The 23912-nt window shown below is 35.6% G+C and overlaps 1 long non-coding RNA gene across 2 annotated transcripts in view; it reads right to left on the minus strand.

The window, feature by feature from the left end:
• The window catches only part of LOC123645806, an 88980-nt gene that overhangs the window by 13090 nt on the left and 51978 nt on the right, over positions 1-23912 (minus strand). The window contains exons 1-2 of one of the 2 annotated variants that reach the window (XR_006737712.1): positions 14111-14184; positions 5760-5833 (exon numbers count right to left, since the gene is read on the minus strand). This is a non-coding gene — a long non-coding RNA (uncharacterized LOC123645806). Of the gene's footprint in view, positions 1-5759; positions 5834-14110; positions 14185-23912 lie in introns of those variants that run through there. The other variant, XR_006737711.1, reaches the window with a different exon arrangement.

The following is a 23912-nucleotide window of genomic DNA, read 5'->3' on the forward strand; positions in this document are numbered from 1 at the left end:
GAGAGATAAAGCATGTAAACAGATTAGTCTTCTCGATGCAATATGTACTGAAGGAAGATTGATAGTGAAGTTACTAGTGTTAGATTAGTTCAGAGGAGATTAAAGCTGCATCTGGCTGGAATGATAAAGGAAGCTTCCTGGAAGAGAAGAGGACATAAGCAAGGATTTGAAGAATGGGTAGGATCCTGGTAGTCAGAGATGAATGGAAGGTATTCTAACCTGGGGAAAACATATCGACTAACAATGGAAGAGAAAAAGCACAAAGGATATTCTGGGGATGATGAACGGTAACTTTGGAGCCAAAAGACCACATTGGATCATAATGAACAATTGGATAGGTGGGATAGGACCGTATATGAGGCAGCCTGACTATGAGGGTTAATGATATAACTATAATTGCAGTAATTATGACAACTTTCATTTGTCACACTCATCCTACATCAGGAAGACCAGGACTTAAATATTTAATACCCTCAATCGCCTTATGACGTAGGTATTAACTACTTTTTACAGATGACAAAATTGAGGTTCTTGAAGGTTATGTGACTGTCATAAAGTCACGAACTAATGGGGGACACGGCTGGGACCCAAGTCTAGATCTATCTGATTCTAAATATGTTTTTCATGGTGATAGTGCTACTGCCCCTTAAAAGTTTCTGACATTTATCTTGCAAAAAAAAGGAATTCACTTAAGGGATTTTATTTGAAACTGCCCAATTTTGTGAAATATTAACCTCAGTCCTCTTCTTCATTGACTATCAGCAGTATTTATGACAGTTGATCACTCCTTCCTTGATAGACTTTATTGCCTGTCAGGGCAAAACACTGTCTTGGTTTTTCTTATAGTTCACCTTCTCCATCTTCTTTGGAGAAGTCTCTTTCCCCAACCTGCCCATGTCAGGGTGGTCCAACATTTTACTTACTACTTCTTGCCTCTAGCAATACTCAATCCTATTGGTAATTTCATTTAGCTTAAATGGCTTTTTAAAAAATAAACTTTTTATTGTATACATTTGAAGTTTATAAAATGGTATCAGGGAATACATATAGCTAGTTAAATGAATACTATAGTGAAGCAGATTAATATATAAATCACCTCACGTAATTACTTTTTTGTGACAAGAATAGCTAAAATTTACTGATTTAACAAAAATCTCTAATACGTTACAATTTTGTTTTATTTTTTCTACAACCAGAATCTTGATGTTACAATTTTATTAACTACAGTCCTCATGTACATCAAATCTTTAGACTTGTTCTTCCTACATATCTAGTATTTTGTATCCTTTGACCTACATCTCCCCATTTTCCTCCCTGCTCCCCAATCATGCTAACCACTGTTTTATTTTCTAACTCTGTATATTTGACCTTCTTTTTTTTTATGATTCCACATATAAGTGAGATCATGCAGTATTTTTCTTTCTATATCTGGTTTATTTCACTATATCTTCCATATGCTGATGAATCACAGATTGATGGATCTACCTTATACTTCTCTCTGGCTTATACTTCTCTCATCCTCACATCGAACTAGTTTTCTTTATTTCTCCACTCAGTTGTCTGAAACTAAACTCTTAATCCTTCCCCACCCAAACCTGCTCCACCTGCAAAATTGTCTTCTGTAATTTCTTTGGTGGAAGCTCCATCTTCACCATTGTTTAGGCCAAACCTGTGACGTCATCTTTGACTCCTCACTTTCTTTCACACTCTACTGTCAAGATAATTGGAGATGTTCAAAATATCTGGAATCTGTTCGCTTGCCACCACCTGGCACTGCCAATACCAGGTCTGAGTCACCATCATCTCCTGGTTGGGTGCCTGCAAGCCTCCTTCCTCCTATGCTGTCTCTGCCCTTCCCCCTTGATGGCCTTTTCTCAGCACAGCAGCCAGAAGATTCCTTTAAACCTGAAATCTGGTAAGTCAGTCAATGGCCTTTTATAATCTATTCCCACCCTTACTTCACTCAGCATCTCCACAACCACACTGGTCTTCTTAGTGTGTCTCCTCCAGTTTGCCCTCGCTGTTTCTCCTGCCTAAATTAGCCTTCCACAAATATCTTCTTTCTTAGTTCTCTCACCTCCTTCAAGTCTCAGTTCATAGCTCATTTTTCCAAGGGGATCTGTCCTGAGCCTCTGTGTGAAAGTGAGAACTGCCTCAGCCCACAAGCACCGCTGATTGCCCCTATCCTGATCGAATAATGATCTAATATTTGTTTTCCACAGGACTTACAACCTCCTAACCACACCATATAAATTAATTATTGGTTCATATGTTTATTATCTATTTCCTCCAGTAGAATGTGAGCCACTGGAGGACAGATATTTTTTGTCTGTTTTGTTCACTTTTCACAGTTCCCAAATGGCTAGAAATTGCCTGGTACATAGAGGGCGTTCAATAGATTTTTTAATTTACATTCATTTGAATGTTGAGTAAATGAAATAAACAGATTCAGGATGAATCCTCTGTTCCCTTTACTTTGTCTCCCTCTCTTCATCGACACCTATTTTCCAAGTTCCCAGGTAAAGTCATTTACATCTTCTAAGAAGTGACTACATCATACCTAAACACTTTTTAAAACTTGGGTGGGATGTACAGGTAAGTAAAGCAGATAGTCCTGGAGACACGGGTCTTTCTACACCCAAACTTACATGGAGGGCATATATCTGGCACATTGTAAGTGGCTGAATGATCAAGAAACACTTGTTGAATGAAATAAGTACCCATATTTTAGTTATTACAATAGACTGGGAGAATGGATAGCCAGGGGTTGACCTGGAAATACATATCGGAGAAAGGATTAAAAATAACTAAGAACAAATAGCCTTTGAAGTAACAAAGTGGTTACAAGTAACAAGTAGCAAGATTTCTTATGTGCATATTCAGTGATAAAGGGGCAGGCTGGGAGGAACATTCGTGCATAGCTATACTTTCACTATGTTTTAACTGAATGTGTGATGAGAAATAGAGACATCTACAGAAAGCACTATGAGGGAATAATCAGAAATACTGACATAAGTACAGCCTAAACTGTCTCCAGGAAAATAAAATCCACTTTAAATGAGATCATATGGTACAGTATCACTCATTGCACATGTATGTGTGCATTCACACACATACAACACAACATACACACACATAACACTGATATGAAAATAAAAGCTAGCTATCTAGTCTTGAAGAGTAAGAGTACATGAAATTGAACATAATTAGCCTTCCTTTTATCTATCTATATTATGTTTTCATGAGAAAATTTTATGAGACAACTCGGCACAGATTAGATACTGAAAAGTCTATTTGTATGATTAAAGTTTGCCCTCTAGTGAAAAGTCCTGGCCCCTGTTCATAGAAACTGTCTTTATACGTGAACCTCATCACTGTATTTCCAACATTTTGAACACAACTTGCTTTGGTGTAGATTGAATTTTTGTTTCAATGTACTAAGTTACTAGTTTATAAAAGTCGATACTATTCTTTTCCTAAAATGTGCCTGTGTGAATGTGTGGTATGTAATTACTAAACTTTTAGTTTAATGAAAGCAGGTCACACTGATATCTCATAATACTAGTCCCTTATCATTCACCTATAGATCCATTTTCTCGGCCTCCTTCTTAGCAAAGTAAGTATTGAAAGAACAAATAGTCATCTTCTTTTTGATGTCATTTCTATGGCAGCAGAAAACTAATTTTGTTACATCTCCATACATCAGTATTCACAAAAAATCTTCTGTGTTGACTATGGCTTTATTTTTATATAAAGCTTAAAAAGAGAAAACATTAAACAGCAGTATAACATATTTGTCATTTTTACAGCCTTACTTCCAACCCTTAGATGAGAAAGGTAGCTTATTCCATGATGGATCCTTCAATGAAATATTTATTTTTATATTAACATGATTTCATAGTGCGCTGTTATCAAAGTAACTTGAATATCACATAATTAAATCCTGAGTTTCTCCACAGTGTCAATGAGGGAGAAATAAAAGGCCAAAAAAAAAAAAAAATGGGCCTCTTACTTGAAAAGAAACAATAAATAATTTGAAAACATAGTAAGAAAAAATTAAATTATAAAAGGTAAATGGACTTATATTTGAAAAATGACACATTTAAAGTATTCTTTACAAAAGTCTTGTTTTAAAAACAATCTTTCATCAATTCTTCTTGACATCCATAATAATGACAAAAGATCCTTACACATTTTCATATGTATTATTTTCTAAATGGTATAATAAAAGCTGTCAGTTACCCCCTCTGCATACTAAAAGAAAAGTACAATCCTTTGTTCTGTGTGTGACTGCATTTGCACATTATAGAACTATGGAATATTTACAAAGGGAAGGTTAAATCAATACAGCTCTAAAATTTGTACTTCAGTCTTCAGGGATTTATATCATCTTGATTTAATGAACTACGAGGAGTGAGAATGTTGACACAGAAAAAAAATATTTCGGTTTCCCCTTTATTGTACATACAGAAGGTATTGAAGTAGGATTTGTTGATACCTAAGCAGTAACTAATTATTACCTCAACTATCATTTGAGAAATCTCATGGTGAAAAGCAGATGCCAACTATTGAGAAAAGAGAAAATGTGGTGCATACTACGGTCAAGAAACACTATCTTCATTTAACTTGCTTGATTGTCAAAAATCTTTTAAAATGTTCTATATTAATGCCATTTAATTTTTATAGTACAAAGATTAGTTCAGATATATAAAATTATAAATATAAAAACTATATAGTTATCTATACATTATGCATATTATATATAATATATTTGCATTTCATATGTTGATTATGCTTATATATCTCATTAGCACAAATTTGAGCTGTGAAGATAAATTTTCCTATTGCAGTACAAGACTATGTTCATTAAACATAACAGAAATATCTCCTCTCATTTGAAAAACTAGTACATCTCATATGTTTATTCCAATGAAATCATTAATGAAGATGTGTAAGGATTGGAGGAAGGAAGCAAAGAGCTTTGAAAAATGTATTTTTTAAATACACAAATAAGATGTACTTAGACTAATAAGCACTTATAAAAGGGCACAAGGATGTGTTGAGATGAAAGCCTAGGTAAAATGCAACTTGTTTCTCTTATACAGTTGATTCATTCAAGTTCACATTGTCACATATTATATATATATTACATTATATAAACTACAAAACGTTTGACAATTAACATCAATTGAAAGATTAAACTGTGTTAGAGATGCTGCCCATAGATGCATTCAAAGTAAATTTATTTATTTCCAAGACCCAGTGATTTCAAACTCCCGATAGAAAACAGACAAAGGAAAAATAAGAAAATTTTGGTAGAATTATGACTCTGGGTCTAACAATTATCTCCCCTGTGACCTAAGGTAAGTAACTTTATCTCCCCGAACCCCAATTACCATCCTCTACAAGATAAATAAACTTGTCTCTCTGCTTACAACATAGGACTATTTTAAGGATATTATAAATTTTCTTTGTAGTGTAAATCTGTAAGTCTGAGAAGACATAAAAAACCATTTTACCTCTATATTATGTATTGCTTAAGTTTTTATTAAAACAACTCAAGAGTAATTAACAACTCTTTATTTAGCATAGATTCCCTGAGCTCATCCCTGTTAAAAGGCAGAATACCAGAGTCCTCTTGAGTGTGTAGCAGGGGAAACATGAAATAGAAATTAAATTTGAAAAGTGAGGCAAAAAGATTTCATTGCAGTAAACTAAACATAATAATTTAGTATTCATATTCAACTGGAAATACTTACCTCATATTTTCTTATAGTTCACATGGGTCTCTTAATTAGGTAATGCTGTTATTTTCTGTCTCGGCCAAAGTTCCCTAGAAAATGGAAGATCAGACATAGCTTTAAGTGCTAATGTGCAATTAGGGAGGGCAGAACCAGGGGGCAGAGGGGAAGACAGAGGGAGTGAAGCAGGGATGGATGGAGAGGGAACTAATATGAAAATGTATTATCAGTTGGCTGCCAAGAAATACAATCCATTGCTTGATTTCCCAGGGTCTTCCCCCAGAATCCATATAAGCCACATCTCAGAACTATCCTTTGAATACCTAGAGAAAGGGAAATAATGCGCTACTAGCTCCTACCAATTGAAGAGTTTGCTACACAAAGCACTAACTCTTGCTGACTTTCAGAATCTTCCAGTGTCCATGCCTCTTGGTGAACAAGGAAGCCCCAAAGCAGACATGAGAGAGAGATGGCATGAGGTGAGACTGTCAGGTCACATCTTTGTAAGGTTGGTCAGAGTAAGTGAAGCTGAGAGTGTCAGAAACAGGCCATAAGAGATGGCTCATGTACCACACATAGAATGGTTACTATATTCCAGCTTTATTCTAACAAATACTACCCCTGTTCTGCTGATATCTCGTTTTGCCGATACGTCCCCAAATGACTACTAAGCTGAAAATTCCAGTCTATTTCAAGTTTCCTTTGCCATGTCATGTTTTGAGCAAAGTACACATACTCTAGAACCAGGCACTACAAAAGGAAACAGGCCTGTTTATTGGACATAGCAGATAAAAGGAAAAATACTTTGATAGCTCTTACTGTACCATTATTCCACTAATAATTTCCAAACTCTAATGCCTTGGTAGAAAAATCTTATGATCTTAGTGTTTTGTTCATATACATGATACTAATTACTTAGCACTATTGAACTAAGACTTGGATACCACTGAGTGCCCATCAAGATGCTTTACTTGTTATTTCAAAGAAAATCAAGAGGAAGGGGTCTGAAATCATCATGTGAATGAGCAAGTAGTATATCTCAGCAGCCCAAGCTGGGATAGCTTATAAACAAATGTACCTCTCTTTCCAAACTCTTGTCAATTTGAGCAGGCTAGTTTCTACTTTGTCTCTCCCTTCTAGACTCTTTCATCAGTTAATTATGCTAACTAATAAGAGAAAAGAGAAGGGGGCTATCTTCATTAGCTAGTTGATCCAGCTAGATTGTTTTTTGTAGTTACAAACAAGATGATTCTAAAATTGATATGCAATGGCAAAAAAACTAGAATAGTCAAAACAATTCTGGAAAAGAAGGGAGTTGGAAGATTCACACTTTACAATTTTAAGACTTATTATAAAGCTTCCGTGATCAAAACATTGTGGTGCTAGTCAAGGGTTAGACACACAGACCAATGAAACAGAATAAAAAGCCCATAAATAGACCCACACAAATATGCCAATTAATTTTTGACCTAAGTTTAAGGCAAATCAATGGAGACAGAACAGTCTCTATAACAAATGGTGTTGGAACATCCTCATGCAATAAAATGGACCTCAATGGAAACTTCAAACATTCCACAAAAATTAAATCAAAATGGATCATAGATCTAACTGTAAAATTTTAAACTATACAATGTTTAAAAGAAAACATAGTAGAAAATCTTTTTATCTGGGATTAAGCAAATAGTTCTTAGATATAACACCAAAACCAAGATTAATAAAAAAATTGATATTAACCTTCAGCAAAATTAAGATTTCTTCTGCAAAGGGGACTATGAAGGAAATGTAAAGAAAAGCTAAAGACTAGGAGAAATCAATTACAAATCACTTGGATACTGAACTTCAAAACTCAATAGTAAGAAAACAAACAACCCAGTTGAAAAATGGGTAAGAGGCACAGACATTTCATCAAAGAAGATACATGGATGTCAAATAAACACATATAGAAATGTTTAACATAATTAGTTATTAGGCAAATGCAAATTAAAACAGTAAGCTCCTATCAGAAGGGCTAAAATAAAAACTACAAACAATACCAAGGGCTGGTGAGGAAGCAGAGCAACCTGAACTCACATGCAATGCAATGATGGCTGTGCAAAAGAGCAAAGCCTCTCTAACAAAGTGAAACATATACTTACTATATGGCCCAGCAAGCCTACCCCTAGGTATTTACCCTAGAAAAATTAAAACTTATGTTCACACAAAAGCCTGTCCATGAACATTTATAGCAGCATTATTCATAAATACCCCAAACTAGAAACCCAAATGTTCTTCAGTGAGTGAATTGGTATAGTCATGCAGTGGAATACTACGCAGCAAGCAAAAAGATAGACGCAACAACTTGGATGGATCTCAAAGTTGTTAGAGTGAAGAAAAGCTGTTCTCAAAAGGCTAAACACTTTATGGTTCTATGTATAAAACATTCACAAAAAGACATAACTGTAGTGTCAGCGAGCAGATTGGTAGTTGTCAGAGGTTAAGGGTAGGAGAGGGTGTTTCTATAAAGTGGCAGCACAAGGGAGGTTTAGATGATGACGGGACTATCTGTGTCCTGATTGTGGTGGTGGAAATACAAATTTATACACTAAGTTCCTAGAACTGTCCATGCTAAAAAGTCATTTTTACTCTGTTAATTTGAAAAATTTTAAAAATCTAAAAGTACATACATAGGAAATTGCAGAAGTAAATGAAATTCACTCTGCAGAGGAAGATGCCCCCAACAGTTCAATATCAGCTAACTTGTCCTCTTTCAGGCAATTTTAGATAATCTTAAGAAAAACATCAAGAAATGTCTTTACACTGTATTTCTCCCCAAACCCTCAAGATTTTCTATTAATAATATTTTCTAGGCAGGAAACTTTTTAGATTGTGAGAATATAATTTATGCCTTACATTCTTCTGTATTTCAAATTATATTTCTTTCCAGTCAAGATATTGTTAATATCAAGCATTAAATGACATTTGAAAGGCATACTTAAAAAGTAAACTAACCTTTTAGAAAGCTAGTTACTAATTAAGGTGTTTATTTTCTCCTGTCACACACACACACAAAAAATAAAATGCTTGTGAAAGATGCTACAGACACCCACGGAGTTTGGTCAACTTCAGCCAAAATCACAGTGCCTCTGTCTAAAGGCGACTTAAAACACCACCCAGAATAGTAATTCATTGTGGCACCTTTAAAAAGAAATCACTTCCTGTCTGCTTACAATTGCTACTTATTAATACCCAGTGTGATATCTGGACTAAGTTCATGATGCATGACACATATTAGATAGTAATGATAGTAATGATTTTTGGATACAACAAAGGCAGCATTTTTCAAACCTATGACCTGGAAGTGAGAGACTTTAAATTCCATTAATTTCTTGAGGCAGCAGCTTTCCCACTGTGAAGTCCAGGGAAAGGTGTGCATCTGTTGTTAATATATTATTGTAATGTTCCAACCATCTGCCTAAATAAAAACCAGGATCTGGAGGTATTAAAATAAATGTTCTTTCAGAGAGGGAGATAAATTAGGATATAAAACTTCTGAGCCTTTTTCCAAAAGCTAATAACTAGCTTAATAATGCCTTTTATTCTGCTATGGTTATATTTTGCCTTTCTTACTACTATTTTTGGATAGAGGATTGAGTTTCCAAAAGCTACTGGAATAAGCAGGAAAACACTAGACCTGTGAGCTCTATTCGTAGATTGTTGATATATTGGGTTCAGCAAACCACATGGCAGTTAGCAGCCCACCATTTGCTATTGTCCTTGATATGGGATCCAATGTGGGCAAAGAGCTTCATCCAAACAGCTTATCTGATAAGACTTTTGGAGCTGTAAGTATTAGTCTCACCTCTCGTAGGTGAAGGGATACATAATGGTTTAAGCTCCATTTTTGGAGTGTATTCTTGCATTCCCCAAATCCTAGAACAGGTTGGGGTTTTTTTGTTTGTTTTCAAACTCCTTGCTTGAACTTTACCGTACTGGAAGGTATTGTTCTTCCTTCTGGGCTCAATGATAGGGAAACAGAGTCCCAGCCGTTATCTTCCTCATGTGCTGCTGTCTTTGCCCAGTATAGACCTCAGGACATAATCTTAGATTTTACAGACAGGCATCTAACTGCACCCGTGATTGGCTTACACATCCGGTCATCATCTCTAGCAAAATTTTTAAGTCTCTAAAATTGCTCCCGTCTTCTATTAATAGTTTCTACAGCCACATGTCAAAATGAGATGTAGAAGGGAAAGACGGAGGACAAACTAGAAGCCAGCTCCACAATGGAGCAAAGGAAGAAGTTAAGTGCTCAGGCTAACTCTGACCCAAGAGTTTAAGAGGATATGGGATTGATAGAAGTGTTGTCAGAAATTCTTGCTTTTTCTAAACTGAGATGCTTTCTAAGTTCTAATATAACACACTGAACTCTGACCTCACATAATTCTTTCATTAATAGAAAGTACATACTATTTCACAAATTGGCTTAGTTAGTTTCTAGTCCTGACATATTTTCTACATCTTATGGCACAAAAGAGATTTAAAAGTTGTATAGTATGAAATTTATACCTAGCCTGTACCTGAAATTGTGCCAGATACTAGGTATTCACAGACCATTAACACCTGGTCCATTTCCTCTAGATGTTTGTATTAAAATGGACTAGGCATACAAAGAAAGACTAAGGTCCCATACAAAGGGGGAACATAAACAGATGTGCATGAGAATGATGTGAAAGCCCATGAGAATGACTGACTCTCACACAGGGCAGTCAAGAAAATATATCAGGTGACTATGACACAGATCATGGAATTAAATCAGATAAAGAAGTGGATTGAGGACATTTCAAACTAAAATTCCTCATCCCACGCAATGTTTCCAGTTACTTGGCTGCACTTAGTTTTTCAATGGGTTCATTACAGAATAGCATAATCAATAGTCATGCTCAAATCGTTAGTAACCCTCTAAAACATGTCTGAATAGAAGTATTGTCAGTAAAGAAAAAAATCCTCTTGCTGAAGAATATTGGCAGTGCTGCCAGTCTGGAGTTCTTTCTGAACAGTACTGCATGTTTTCATACTGGTGCTTTACTATACATCTGTTGATTGAAGTGCTCATGGATATTCTGTGCATACTCAGTGCCAGGCACAGTTCTACTAAATGCTTTACAGATACTGTATTTTGTTGGTTCTAATAGGCATATTTTTCCACATTTTAACAACTTTGGAATATGCCTTATACAGGATGCCATGTAATAATTTAATTGGCAGCATATTCTCTTTCTTAGAGGTACATAAAATAACGTTGTACCTTTAAATAAATAACATCTTTGTACTGATGAAATGTAGTAGTAACTCACTCAATACTTACATTGATCCTATGTAAAATCTGCATTTTACGGAGAAGTTAAGACACTCGCCTAGGTTTAAATAGCTAATAAGTATCAGAGCTAGTATTCAAACCCAGAGAGTATGGATTCCAAGTTTGTGCTCCCAGCCACCATCTGTAATACCTCTCAAACAACACGGCATACTACAAACCAGACCTTTTGCTCTCTAATAAGTCACACTTACCAAAAAGAAATATAAAACATCCTGTGTTTTTTGTTTGTTTGTTTGTTTCTTCTTTTTTTCTTTTCTTTCTTTTTTTTTTTTTAAGGCAGGTTCTCACTCTGTCACCAAGGATAGAGTCAGTGGCACAATCATAGCTCACCACAGCCTCAAACCTTGGCTCATGTGATTCTCCTGCCTTAGCCTCCAGAGTAGCTCGGAATACAGGTGTGCACCACCACTCCTGGTTAATTTTTTGTAGAGATGGAATCTCACTATATTGCAAACTCCTGGCCTCAAGCTATCCTCCCACTTTAGCCTCCAGCATAGCTGGGATTAAAGGCACAAGCCACTGAGCCTGGCTCTATGTTAATTTTTAATACAAAGTGTCATCATAGTAATGTGGTTAATAAACCACAATAATCACACCCAGAGAAAACAATATTTTGTCACAAGATGATTAAGATGACCATGAAAGAAATAGAAAGCTCCAAGCAGTAATCCAAAGACTCCAATACTTTCTACATGTAGAAGGAAGTTGTGCATAGTTGTCATTGAAAATTCCATATTAGAAGTTGTGAGGGATCAGGAAGAAAGCCCCTGGTGGGGACATTGCAGGGAAAGTGCCAACACTGAATGTACAATAAAGAGAGAAAGTAGGTAAGCAGGGTTTCTCCAGCACTCAGCACTACTGACATTCGGAAACAGTATTTGGTTGTGCCCTTTTTATTTAACAGCATCCCTGATTCTACCCAGTAGATGCCAGTAACACTTCTCCAGTTGTGACAAGCAAAAATGTCTCCAGGTATTGCCAGGTATTGTCCAGGTATTGCCAAAATCACCCTCAGTTGAGAACCACTGGTTTGAAGTCTCTTCTATCACCGTATACATTCTGTAACACAGAGGACAATCAACATGGTACTGTACTGATGATAGGAGTAAAAACGAATGAATGGGCAAAAGAAAGGAAGAAAAGAGAGTCTGCAGTATTTACTAATATTCATTGGCAGATAATTTCAACTCTAAACTCAAAGGCTAGATAATATTCAATACTCACTATAAGACTAGGTAATATTCAATGCTCACTATAAACCAAACATAAGAAAACTCACTCCTTAAATCAAACTCACTCCAAAATCATATTAAGTAACTCTTATATGTTGTTTTAGAAAGCATTTAAATAAAACCTCAACCGTAAGAGTGAAAAATAATTGTCCCTTTAGGAGTGTAACGGTTATGGATCTAATATCCTTAAGCATATTATGGGTTTGTTTAAAAGAATAAACAGTGTTATTGACAGACATATGCTCACTTCATTGATAGGTAATGACCCTTCAAATCATAAGAATAAAGCGCGAGTGATCTTTGCATAAACCCCAAGGCAGAATTTCTCTGCGTTAGTCATATTATTATTGATATGCTGTCAAACTGATATTAATACTCCTGCCTGATGCTACATCAATGAGGTATTAAAGTCTTCATAGTTTCTGTTCTTATGAGAAATTTTTAGAAAATATAATAAAAAGGAATAGCTCTGTGCTAACAATATAAAATAAATCTATTCCAAAGGCATTCATCCATTCAGGAAATATTTACTGAGCAGCATCCAGAAATTGACATAATCATAAGCTTTTTTCTTGAAATATACCCATAATAATAAAAACTCAAATCTACAGTTTCAGATATGTGTAATTAATATGTTGTATTTGCATTTATATATTCCAGCTATCTAAAGGGTAGGCTGTTTGAGCATTAATAAAATTTATAATTTAATATAAAAAGTGCCAAAATGTTCCCTCCCTGACATTCCACCATTAGCTAAAATAAAAATAATGACATATAGGTATATTATTTCAGAATTATAACTTCTTTCACCAATAATCTTTCTCTCTATTGATGGTCAAAACCACTCCGTGAGATTGAGTAGATTTTGTTATTATTAATGTATCCATTTTAAAGATGGGCAAATGGGAATACCAAAGAGATTAGGTGACTAAGCTAAGAACACTGCATGTTTAATCAGTGAGAAAAAAATCAAGGCTTTTTATTTCAAGAACTATCTTCATTACACCACAGCAATGTTTCATTCATTTCTTTTGTAGTAATAGAAAATTCTTCTTGCATTCCTCTTTAAAGAAATACATTCTTAGAGCAGTGCTTCTCCAGTGGGGTTAGGTGTCAAAATTACCCAAGTCAGTGAGTCTGCGTCATTCGCAATTTACTTTCTGAGAAACATCACCTTTAAAAATTAATATATTCATATTTTAGTACTTGAAAATGAATGAATACGTTATATTCCTCAGGTTTAGAAAAAGTTCTTAGAATGGAAGTAAATAGGGGAAAGGCAGATGGGATTGACACAGGAGGAAAGTCTGTAAAAACGTGGAAGCAGGTAGCAAGACGAATGCCACTGACTGTATAAGTTTGACTCTAGGCATCCCTGCTGTGGGCCGTACTTTTAAGACTATATTAATGCTCAGTCATCTACCTTGAATTAGAAACCCCGTTTTCTTCCAATTGCTTTTATAGTGATGCCAAGCACATAACCAAATTTCCAAACATTGATTTTCTTAGTACCGATTCAATATCAGCTTAATCTTTGGAGTATATTATAGTAAGTCTTTAAGAAATTACTATGTCCTCTGTTCTATATCTTAGAAGTTCATGGCCTAGACTATTTGCAAGTCTTATAAATTTTTTAGTAATTTTTCTTTCAATGCAAGAGATAATCCCATAATCGAAAGCTGAAATTATATGCTTACTTAACATCCCATTTAGTAGAAAACAAGAAAGTGCAAAAGTAACTAAAAGAAGTCATTATCTAGAAAATAATAATAAATTATTACATTTATGTGGTGCTTTAGAGTGTCCCAAGATGCTTTAACATATATCATCTTATCCACCATAAACCTGTAAGCCAGGCAGCAGGAGCCATTGTCTCACCTTACATAGGAGAAAATAAAAATTCAGTGATGTTAAGTGAGGTATCCAAGGCCACAAAGCTAGAAACAGAACAAAAGCACACATTATCTGATTCATAAACTATTAATGCAAAAGCTTCCTGCATAGCATATATAAAATACTAAAGAGTTTTACATCCCCTCATACTTTTTTTATGCCTTCTTTGATATTATATATTCCTTCCATGGTTACACAATGTCTGTGCTCCCCACAATTTGCCCCAGGCCCTCTGTTCTTTTTACTGCACATTTTCCCTGAGTTATCCAAACATTGTTTTCAAGATTAATTTCCTTATTAATGACACTACCCAAATTTATTTCTCCAACTCCATTCACATAGTCATACTTCAAACTATCTAAAGAATATTTCTCCTTAGATATCATACAGATGTGTCTAACTCACTATGGATAAAACCAAACTCACCATATATACCAATGAAATAGCTTCTTCTCTTATAATCTTCCTCTCTTAGAGAATGACATTACCATGAACTCACTGGCCCAAGACGGAAGTCTGAAAATCATGTAGACTCTCTGTTGGTTTCCCACTTCCCACATCTAAATTCACAGGCCACAGTTATGGTGGATTTGACCTCTGTAACGTTGTTTATCACTTTTCCATCTTCTCTACCCCATCCCTTTATTTTATGCTTACTGAATTATGATGATATTTTCCTAACTGGTCTTTCTGTAGCTTCTCCAATTTCTACTGGCCCTAGCTGCCAAAAAATCTTTCTGAAAGCAAATCTGGTCATGTTGATCCCATGCCTCCATGAGGAACTTGCCAGTGTTTTCAGGATCAAAATCAATCATTTGTTTAGTTCCTATGAACTTTTCTGATTTTTGCTTTTAGCCACTATGCACTATGCTAATGTATATGCCTCCCCATTGAATTCCCATTTATCAAGTCATAAAATGCTCAAACTTTTTAACCATTTATTTAACCTAAAATGTTCCAAAATATGGGAAAGCTTATAAGCATGAAAAGTCTTTGGCACTTTCTGCAGAAACACCTGACTTGTCAACTTCTGTAGTACTTCTGCTCATGGCCTCTGGATGGAGATTTTTCCAAGTTCTTGGTGACTGTCAGGAGAAAAGACTTCCAAGATGCACCATATAAGCCAAGCAAGCAACAATTTTTTTACTGAAAGCAAAAGTACACTCCCGAGAGAGATAAAGAGAGAGAGAGAGAGAGAGAGAGAGAGCGAGTGGGGGGGGGGAAGCACACGTGTAGGCTTAAAAAAGAGCAGCTGCACTGGGAGAAAGTAGTTTTTGGTCTTTTGAAGTCTTACTAAATAAGGGGAGGAATATTCAAGGCTAAGGGTTGACTTTTATAAGAATTTGAGTAGTAATTCCTAGAATTGGGTTCCCTCTCATTTTCACACTTTATATGGTTGTTTTGTAATTGTCATGGTGATTTCAAGGGTGAAGAAATTTTAAAACTGCAATGTAAATGATATTGTAATTAGCCAAAGTTCATGTGTGGTGGTGACAGAGGTGGCTGACAAGCTGATTGAAGCCAGGTCTTGCCTGTGGTTATCAGTCCCACTAGTTAGCTTCTGCCTGAGGTTTGCTTACCTTAACAGCTACATCCAATCTTCAAGCCCCTACATCCAGTCTCAACCTTGTCTCCTAGTCTCCTACTCTAACACTTCCATTCAAAAAGGAAGAAAATCAGGAAATTTTTAGCTTCAGTCAATTACTCACTAGAATTAAACTAGTTGACAGTATTCCATTGCAAATAAAAGAACAAAAGCTTTCTGTGAATAGTTGTGGGAAACACATTGTATTAAAAGAAATAGAGTTATGGATTTTATACAATTTTTAGCTTTGGGGAATGGACTTTCTCTTATAACTTGTAAGCATATTGTACAAATTTCATGCATTTCATTTTCATAGACCTGTCTAGGAATGCATTATATTTGACTACATGGGACTATTTGTACCTATGAAAAATTGGAAGCAATCTAAATACTCAGCAGTAGAATGGAAGCAAGTTAATTGATGCCACAGTTACTAAGTAGAATGTTATACAGGCATTATTAGGAAGGCTATGCAACAACCTGAAAACATAGTTATAATTTAATATTAAATGGAATGGCAAATGAAATATGTGCCTATCATTAATTCATGATATATAATAATAGATCACCCTGGAAAATTGTCAGAAAGGGGTATACCAAATTTACAAAGCTCTTCAGTTTCAATAGTGAGATTATAGATAATTTTCCTGTCTATTCCAAGATCTTTACAACTTTTATTTCTATAATAAATTTTAGAAGGAGGCTATTTCTATAAATTCAACATTGGGAAAGAAATGAACATCAATCATAAATAAAATAAATATAGTGAGCTTTGTAAAACCTCTATTGAGGAGATAGTTAGCTTATGATCAGTTGTAAAGGAGTCAGATGCATATTAGTCAGAAGCATGATATATTTGAAATGTATATATGATGAAAAGAGCTGTGGGTGGATGTCACTTTGACAAGGGGTAAAATGTGCTAAACTGTTCTTTTGTCAATTTGTTTACATTAGGAGCAATATTTCCCAGAATCTCCTTCTCCATATGGTTTCAGCTTAGAATTGGCTAAATGTGAAGTTACATGAGATTGAGAGATGGAAGTGAAACACCAGCCATTACACTCTGGATATCAACATTGGTTAGAAGCAAGGAGAGACAGATGCCAAGGAACTAATGAGTTCCAGTTTGTCTTCCATTCTACTCAGGAACCAACTTTCCTTCCCAGCTGTTTGCCATAATAACCAACAGTGACCCCAAGCCCATCACCAACACTTAGATGGGAACTAACTCAGGAAGGCAGTAGTCACGAAGAACCAACAACCTTCCATAAGATTTCCACATCAGGCCTTTTTGTGGTCCTATTCCAGTAGTGTGATATGCATAGCTTCCAGAATTTCTAACAAACTCTGACTCATTCCCCTACATTATAACTGATTAGTAATATTTCTCTGATCCTCAAACTTTCTCCCACATTTGGAACTCCATAGCCATAAAGCATGTAAGATCTAATACCTATAATAAATTCCGTATACCATGGTACACTTCTGTGTGCCAGACTGAAACAGTTGTTGGTACCAGAAGCTGAGAGTGCCATAAAAAAAGTCTCAAATATATGGACTGGCAGTAGACAGAAGTTATAAGAGTATCTTACTGTTAATAGAGGCCTGAAAGACAGAAAATTTCTATTAGAGGCTGAAGAAAAGGGAATCCAATCTGAAAAATTAGGCTATCAATTAAATGACATATAAACTCATCTGGAATAGATGATAGTATTGAGGATTAGCGGCTGAGTTTTCTCCTAAAGCAGTAAATATGATTAAAGATGAACTCTGATTAGGGAAGTGATTATCTCAAGGGTGCTGGTTAAAATAATGCAGATGGCAACTAACTTCCAGACTTTCTGCTTCACTCATCAAAGAAAGGGTCCAGCCAGGAATCTGCATTTTTTACAAGACTCCAGAGGATCATACTGTCAATGATCTAGTCACCAGTAGAAAACTAATAGTAGGAAGGGAGATAGTCATGATAGAAAAATCAAATAAATTAGCCAAGTCTGTTTATTCAGAGGAACGTGGAACACAGGTCAAATCTCATTTGAATTTAGAACCAAAAGTTCTAGTTATGTGCATAATGTTGAAAAAAGGCACAAATACAGGTTGCTGAATAGGGATATAAAGTGATGTAAGTTGAGATATCCTCCAACTAAATAGGTATTGTTCCTTTGTGGGGAGAGGATACTTGAGTATAATATATTAATGTTGACAAAGTAGCTCTAAGAGAAAGGAAAAGAAACAGAAATATAAGAGCAAATAATAAAGTAGCCAGATTCTAAAAAGGAAAGTCAGAGAGTAACATAGACATTACATTTGGTTAAACTGTAGTTTCTTGATGTAATTATATATAAAATATCAGTTCTAAACATCAAGAGATGAGTCTTAGAGTAGGAGAGAGATAGAGACTGGCGGGGCAGTTTTCTCACCATATCAGAGGAAAGCATTTGATTTAGTTAGTCCTAATAGAGGTCAACATAATTTCTCAGGCTCTGAAGTTGCTATTGCCTTAGAAGCAAAATCTTACTCTTGCTAAAGCATTTCTTATGATAACTACAGCAAATTTAAGACGATCACAAAAATTCTTTGGTATGCCTCCTGTGATATTTAAATTTTGTGTGTCAACTTGGCCAGGTTATGGAGTCCAGTTGTTTGTTCAAACACTAGTCTAGATATTGCTGTGAAGGTATTTTGTAGATATGAGTATGGACTCAAAACTGCAGTATCAGTTCTGCCCTGAGTTAATAGCCTGCCAGTCTGCCCTACAGATTTTGGACTTCCCAGCCCCCACATTTGTGTGAGCCAATTCCTTGGAATAAATTTCTTTATATGGAGATAACACACACACACACACACACACACACTTCATACATATATACATATCCTATTGGTTCTGTTGCTACTGACTGATATGCTTCCCAGTGAGCAGCAGAGTCTATTCCCCTCCTGTTAAATCTGTTCAAGCCTTTTTCAGTTGCTTGATCAATAAAACGCAGTGGAAGTGATGCTCTTGGGACTTCTGAGGTTAGTCATAAGAAGCCTTGTAGTCTCTACCTGGGTTTCTCATGACACTCACTCTTGACATGATTGCTCTTGGAATCCAGAGACTAACTCACATAGAGAACATGTGTAGGTCCTCTAAAAAATAGTCCAGCTAAGCTTCAGCTGATGCCAGAACCAACTGCCAGCCATGTGAGTGGCCATCTTGCACGTCCAGATGACTGCAGCCTCCTGAGAGACCATGAGCAAGAATTGCCCCAGTTAACACACAGCACAGAAAGAGATGTTAATAATAAAGATATTTTAAGCCAATAAATTTTGGGTGATTTGTTCTATAGCAATAGATTACCTGAGTGGCATCAAAGTAAAAGGAAATGCCTCAAACAGTGCAACCTGGAAGAGAAAATTAATCAATCATTCTTTCTTCTCAGAAGAAATACCATAGATAAATTATTATGAACTCAGAAACCAAAGATCTAGAATTAAGTTATTTTTAATTTTATTTTTAATTTGGCTTCTTGCAAGTGAGAATTAAAATACAAACCTGAACAGTACCAAAGCACATTTTTTTTTAGATCATGAATTTATCTGCCAACAGATATATAATTTTTAAAACACTACTCACAGAGAAGTGTCTGGTGAAAACTGAACACAAGTAAAATCTGTATAGGCCAAGGGACTTTTCTGTATTAATCTGCAAGGATAATGCTACGACTTAACTTATTTTACAAAATACCAAAAGCTAGTATATAATCCTGGGTAATGGTTAACATATATTCCTTAAAGACAGGTAAAAGAAAAAGTAAATTATTTTAATTTATGGACTGGAAATTATAAATTCAGGAAAATGTGACTTTTGTTTTTTCATATTTTTCAAAGGCAAAATTATTCTATACTTTTCAGAGAAAAAGTAAAGGTGACAGAATGGATGTTAGATGCCTGATATTCCAGATATAATTATGCTTAGTAGAATAACCACCCTCTAAATCAGAATTTATGATGAAAGAACAAACAGGATAAAACTCTGTTGATTGTAAAAATAAAGAGAAAGATTTTAATGTTTTGCCTTTTAAATATGGCAATATTTTCATCTTTAAGATCTCTTTTTTGGCTGTGACTATAGATAGAGACATAGATGTAAATGTAGATGTGGACACAGAGGAAGACATGGTCTGGGAGATACAGAATGTGAATAAAAGGTGTTGTTTGCATTTACATGATTTAGTGAATGTAGTTAAATGTAAAAGTCATGATCCACACAACTGGAACTGTGCAGTTTCAGCTTTAAACACCCAATTCCAGGAGGAAATAGCATCAGTTGTCAGCACTTCTTAAGGAGAAGCCGAGAGACAGTAGCATCATCTCAAACCTGAAGAATATTCTTAAAAAAAAAAAAAAAAGAAAGAAAGAAAGAAAGAAAGAAAGAAAAAGAAAAGAAAGGAAGAAGAGAAAAGAAATTAAGATTTTAAAGTTCAGGCTCTTTTGCAGTTACCCTAGTCCTTATGAAATCAGTTATACTTTACAGATTAAAATCTTAACAACAGATACAATTTAATTCTACAGGCCCTTACAGTCAAACTAAACCTTTTTCTAACACTGATTTGAGGAAAGGGAATTATATATGCCTTAAGGCATTAACTTCAAAATTTTACTCAACTAGGGAGTGAGTTACACCAGGATCTTTTCAAAAATCTATGTCAAAAGAAGGATTAAGAGCTTCTATGCTACTTTTTTCTTAGTATTTGGGAAAATCTTCATCTATCCTTTGCTAGTTAGTATATGTCCATAAAAAGAGATCATTCAGAGAGAAAAAATTGATTGCCTCCCCCTCACCGTCATGTTAATTGCACGTACATTAGTTACCTAATGAGTCAGGGTGAGCTCATTCAGTGTAATCTTTCCTTTTATATGTTAACTCATCTTTCCAAAATCCAAAGAACACTATGAATCACACGTATTCATGCATTGACATTCTAAAGAAAACAATTCTACATAACTTTTAAAGTTATATGACAGATACAATTAGTAAAAAATGGGTTTCTGTGCTGTTATTTTCTGTGAGGGGGAAAAAACAAACAAATTTTCCTCAATCTTCGTGTTATTTCAAAACATTCACTACTGAAAGGAATCCTGCCAGGTAAAATAAACAAAGCACAATAATATAGCAAAAAAAGGTTTTTCAAAGCAAAGTAGCCTAACATGTTGAAAGTAGTTTGATGCTTTACATCTAGCCCAAGTGACTCCTCACATCTTGCATTGTGGCTACTTAGACATTATGTACTAGAGTGCAGTTGGGACTATGTCATTCTAAAAGAGTGTCAAATACCTATAGACACTTGCCAGTGTAAAATCACCCAAAAGCTAAAGGTCACAGGCCAGATACCACAAAGGATCAAGAGATAAAACAAAGCAACAAAGTTCTACTCTAGAGGATAAACATTAATCCACCTCACTTATCAATTTTTTAAAATAAATGTGAATGGCTTACACTGCCCACCAAAGAGACATAGGCTGACTGAATGGATAAATATATGCAAGCCAAGTATCTGCTGTCTTCAGGAAACACATCTAACCCACAAGGATTCATTCAGACTCAAGGTGAAGGGATGGAAAGCAATGTTCCATGAAAATGGAAACCAAAAGAAAGCAGGTGTAGCAGTTCTCATATCAGATAACTTAGTCTTCAAATCAACAAAAGTAATGAAGGATAAAGATAGTTATTATATAATTGTAAGGTGAACAATTCAACAAGAAGACATAGCAATTCTAAATATTTACGCATCTAACACAGGTGCACCCAGATTCATAAAACAAATCCAACTGGATCCAAACAAAATGATAAAGAGCAACAGTGTAACAGCCAGGGACTTCAACGGCCCTCTGATAGAACAAGACAAATCCTCCAAACAGAAAATAAACAAAGAAAAAAATGGACTTAGAGCAAATGGGGCTAACAAACATTTACAGAACATTCTACCTAGAAACCACTGAATATACGTTCTTCTCATCAGCTCATTGGACATTCTCTAAGATTGACCACATCCTAGGCCACAAAATATGTCTCAACAAATTAAAAAAAATAGAAATTATACCGAGCATCTTCTCAGACCACAGTGGTATAAAATTAGAACTCAGCATTGACAGAAACAATTATCTTTACACAAAGTAATGGAAACTAAACAACCTACTGCTGAATGATACTGATGTCAAAGAGGAAATTAAGATTAAACTAAATGATAAAGGGGCACAAGTTATCAAAATCTGAGGGACACAGCTAAAGCAGTCCTGAGAGGAAAATTCATATCCTAGCCAAATTAAAAAGCTTCTGCACAGCCAAGGAAACTATCACTACAGCAAACAGACAACCTACAGAATGGGAGAAAATATTCGCATGTTACATATCCAATAAAGGGGTGATAACTAGAATCTACATAGAACTCAGGAAAATCAGCAAGAAAAATATCAAACAACCCTATCAAAAAGTGGACAAAGGATATGAACAGAAACTTTTCAAAAGAAGATAATGTCTAACAAACATATGAAAAAATGCTCAACATCTCTAATCATCAGGGAAATGCAAATCAAAACCACAATGATATATCACCTATCCCCAGTGAGAATGGCTTTTATTAAAAAGTCCCAAAACAATAAATGTTGGTGTTGATGTGGAGAGATAGGAACACTCATACACTGCTGGTGGGACTGCAAACTAGTACAACCTCTGGGGAAAGCAATATGGAGATACCTCAGAGAGCTACAAGTAGAACTATGATTTGATCCAGCAATCCCATTACTGGGCATCTACCCAAAAGAACAAAAGACATTCTATAAAAATGACATCTGCACTCGAATATTTATAGCCACACAATTCACAATTGCAAAGATGTAGAAATAACCCAAATTCCCATCAATACATGAGTGGATAAATAAAATGTGGTATATGTGTACCATGGAGTTCTACTCAGCCACAAAAAACAATGGTGATCTAGCACCTCTTGTATTATCCTGGATAGAGCTGGAACCTATTCTACTAAGCGAAGTACCCCAAGAATGGAAAAACAAGCACCACATGTACTCACTTTAAATGGTTTTAACTGATCAACAATTAAGTGCACATACAGTAATAACATTCATTGGGTGTTGGGCAAATGGCGGGGGGGGGCGGCGGGGGGTGAAGAAAGGATGGGTATATTCACACCTAATGGGTGCAGTGCGCACTGTCTGGGAGATGGAAACGCTTGAAACTCTGACTCGGGTGGGGCAAGGGCAATATACGTAACCTAAACAACATTTGTGCCTCCATAATATTCTGAAATAAAAAAAAAATTAAAAAAAGTACATGTGTGCAAATCTTGATTGATACAAAAGAAATTTTTGTCTGCCTGATTTGAGAAGGATCAAGAGTGGAAGTAAAAATCAGAAATGAAAACATTCTTAAAAGCAATAAGCCTCTTGTCATAGTCCATGCCCTGGTCACACTCTTAAGGGAAGCAGCTCACATGTACCTGTTGCTGAGAGTCTGTGGCTATGTATTGTACCAAGGGTCACACTCACCATAGCCCAGAGCTAGCCAGTTCCTATGCTGGACCAATCAGATCCTCCGTCTGGAATACGAACAAAGAACGACTATGTCTGCTCATCATGGGTGTTGAAGCTAGAAGGTCATGCAGAACAGAGGCTGGACACAGGCCAGACATGGTCATGGGGATCCCCATGCAAACTGAAACAATGAGTGTAAACCAGTAAGCAAAGGAAGCCCGTTGCTAGAGAAAAGAGAAAGCAGCAAGTAGACAAAGACAAATGGAAGCCTTAAAAAGGGAGACAAGCTCCTTGAGCAACAGTGTCCAATTTTTTTATTAAAACAATTAATTAAAAAATTGAAAAATCTGACATGCAAAAAAAAAGAGTCACAAGCATCTTAACTGCCTGTACTTAAAGATATAAGATTCATTATGTGTGCAATACCCTAAATATTTTCAAGTCAAATGCCCTCAGCACCCTGACTGGCCATCTCCAATTTATCTTTACCCATTCTTTCTTTTTCTTTTTTCTGTCTTAATGATCAATCTTGGAACGACTGAGGCACTTCTCACCAAGCATCACCTGTTCCCCCC

Source organism: Lemur catta, chromosome 10 (genome assembly GCF_020740605.2).
Source record: "Lemur catta isolate mLemCat1 chromosome 10, mLemCat1.pri, whole genome shotgun sequence".
In the NCBI taxonomy this organism is placed as follows: Eukaryota; Metazoa; Chordata; class Mammalia; order Primates; family Lemuridae; genus Lemur; species Lemur catta.